The 3,276-nt window shown below is 43.4% G+C and overlaps 1 non-coding gene across 1 annotated transcript; it reads left to right on the top strand.

The window, feature by feature from the left end:
- The first annotated feature begins 1,194 nt into the window (after window positions 1–1,194).
- Window positions 1,195–1,267, top strand: TRNAV-AAC. Its single transcript has one exon. It is a non-coding gene; the product is annotated as a tRNA-Val (tRNA).
- Window positions 1,268–3,276: the final 2,009 nt, after the last annotated feature.

The following is a 3,276-nucleotide window of genomic DNA, read 5'->3' as shown; positions in this document are numbered from 1 at the left end:
CCCCCTTCTCTCTGAATCTCACTTAGCTGATGTTGCTTCATATCAGCCTCTGAGCCTTGCATAGCAGGGACAGGCATATTGCCGCAGCACTGCCAGTAGAACTTTCCTCATAAAAAAATCTTACTTTGGAAGCATCTACTCTCAAGAGAACGTGGTTTAATTTATACACCAATTAACAGTGTAAATTAATGCTTTACTGTTCATCCTATCTCCAAAGATTTTAAGTGCCAGCGGAGGTTTTCATTTTGAACACAGATGAAAGACTTCAGAGCAGAGTGGATGAGTCAACCTCAAAAAAATAATTTCAAAAAAAAAAAAAAAAAAAGGCATTTGAAATGTCTTGAGTGAAAAACTTGCTGGTGTGGGTTAAGATTCTTGCATGAATTGTCCCTGTGCTCACAGCTGTCAGACCAGGACAGAGCTAGCTAGGATTTACTTGTGGAAATAAAGCTTCAGATTTCAATAGTTCTAAATCAGGAGGAAAAGCCACATCATTTTTACCAGCCTGAGGTTTGATTTTGAAGAGTTTCAACCATTCTTCCTGCTTTTTGGACCCAGAATGTGAAAATTTGAGGATGCATCTGCATGACTGCATTAGATCAGGCAAGAAGTGATATCGAGGCATCACGGTCATCCCAAATCTCCCAGTCATCCCTGCTTGCTGAGCTTTGATTCATACCAAAGAGTGCTGAAACACAAAATGCATTCCTTTTGGAACCCCACTGTGGATCTTGGGAGCATTGCCCAGTGACAGAAGGACAGCCAGGCATGGCTGCTTACAGGCACCAACAGGTAAAGGCCTTCTGGCTCTGCTGGCCACCAGGTGTCTGGGAGGCCTCTAAATGGATGGCACAGCACTCGCCTATCGCAAGCCCATGACCAAATGGATTGAATCTGTTAAGGTGGCAGCCGGAGGACTCCGGTGAACGGCTCTGTGCCCACGTGGAGGCAGATGACAAATGATTTTAGAAGAAAAGTATGAAGTTGGAGTGAAAGCTTAGTGAGAGTGAGGCAAGAGGAGGCAGCGCATCTGTCTTTTGAAGCTCCCGTCTGAAGAGACGTGAGGGAAGCACCGCTCCTGGCCCACCTGCAGCCTACCAAGAAGGCCGCGGCCACTGAGGCGTTTTCGAGGGGTGGATTGAAGCCCTCAGAGGAACGTGGGGGTGGGGCCGAGGCAGCGGCTGGGCACCGGGCGTTTCCGTAGTGTAGTGGTTATCACGTTCGCCTAACACGCGAAAGGTCCCTGGTTCGAAACCAGGCGGAAACATTCTTTTTTCTAAATGCTGGGAGAATCACAAATATGTGTTAAAGAACAAGGAGGATTCAAAGAGGAGCTGAGGTCAGCAGCGTGAGGGGTTGTCCCCATCTCCAGAGGGGAACCACGAAGCTGGTCAGGGCTGGAGCGCCTCTGCTGCAATGGCAGGCTGAGGGACGGAGATGGGGCTGCTCGAACTGAAAGTGCAAGAAAGAAACAGAATAAAAACTGCAGATGCTGCAGATATTTCTTTGCAATAATTCAAGAAAAAATACACCTAAACTTTATCCTTTTTTTGAGTCATTGTGCTTCCTCCAATTGCTTTTAAACACTGATGAAAACATAGTAAATGCAGCAATCTGCTATGTTACCTTATCTAGTACTTTTGCCTTCAGGGTACATACATGGATGTATTAGCAGCTGAAGGAATCTAATCTTTGAAATAAATCACCGTGCGTGTGTTTATCTTTGGTAATGGGAGATGTAGATACAGTTGTTCTATAATACCTATGCCAATAATTTAATAAATCTTGTATATTGACAGTCAAAGTGTTTCAAAGCTATTACTATAAATACTTTGCATTAGTATATAGTCTCCTTTCCTGTAATTCAGCAACAAGTTGCTCCCCTTGGTTTATCAGCATGTTTTGATCTGCATGAGGCCATTTAGCTTTTCTGCTCTGACAGCTCTATGACAACGCACCCCCTCACTTAGCATTTCCCAGTCCAGCTTGAGAGAGACGGGCAGCAGAAGCTGCATCCCTCTCTCTCAAACGAAATTCCTATTAGCAACATGCCAGAATTACACGAACAACTGTGCTTACCAGATTGTCCTTGCAAAGGTTGTGGGTATAATCACTATTACCCTGAAATTATTTTCCAAAACAAACTTCCATATATCAACGTGAAAAGGACTGAAACACGCACGATGTGATACATGCAAAAGGAAACAAAAAAACAGTGTTTTATGATCTAATTGTAGAGATGATGTGTATTTCTTGGATGTTGCAGGCAAGAAGATTTTCACTCATCTCCTAGCAGCCATAGGCAGCCATAGGCAGCGCACAGTTTCTCAGAATCTTCTTGATTTCTATAGGAATACACATGGCTTAAAGCTAAACTTGATGTCATAACTGCTATGCAAATACAGTATCTAAATAAAGTGTGAGGAAGGAAATTAGATGTTTTCTTTTGTGTATTTCAAGCTTTCTCTGTAACGTTTTTTTCTCCTCTCCTCTCCTCTCCTCTCCTCTCCTCTCCTCTCCTCTCCTCTCCTCTCCTCTCCTCTCCTCTCCTCTCCTCTCCTCTCCTCTCCTCTCCTCTCCTCTCCTCTCCTCTCCTCTCCTCTCCTCTCCTCTCCTCTCCTCTCCTCTCCTCTCACTTTTGTTCCATCTTTGCTTCCTTGGTTATCTGTTGATCTTATGAATCACAGCGGTTTTCAAATGTGTTTGTTGTTTGCTTCTTTCCTATATGCACAGCCTGATTTTGTCTCCAATGGATTTTTGCAGGCAAGCCATTGCCAAACTCATTCTTAGTCCATTCAGGGGAAATCTTTTTTGGTTTGATGCTTTTTTTTTTTTCTTCAAATGTCCATCTTCCAAAACATTTCTGCATTTTTTGATGGATTTCTCAACTATTCACTTAACAAAATGAATTTCTATCAAAGAAGTCTTACTCTCACATATAACTGTTTTCTTCACCAAGACAGAACTTTCAATGTACTGTGTAGACTTTCAATATTGGAGTTATCAAAAGCCATTTTTTCCAGTCTGTCGAACAACAAAACACCAACATCAGCCACAGCAAAAAAAAAAAAAAACCCACTGTTCAAAGTTGTACGTGCTTTTAAATTATCAGAGAATTATAGAATCATTTCTGCTGGGAGGGACCCATCTAGTCCAAGTCCCCTGCCATGAACAGGGACACCTACAGCTCAGTCAGGGTGCTCAGAGACCCATCCAGCCTGACCTTGGATATCTCCAGCAACAGAGCATCCACCACCTCTCTGGGCAACCTGTGCC

The sequence above is a fragment of the Gallus gallus genome, chromosome 1 (genome assembly GCF_016699485.2).
Source record: "Gallus gallus isolate bGalGal1 chromosome 1, bGalGal1.mat.broiler.GRCg7b, whole genome shotgun sequence".
Lineage (NCBI taxonomy): Eukaryota > Metazoa > Chordata > Aves > Galliformes > Phasianidae > Gallus > Gallus gallus.
The sequence above is the reverse complement of the archived record's forward strand: the minus strand, read 5'-3'. Positions and strand labels throughout refer to the sequence as shown.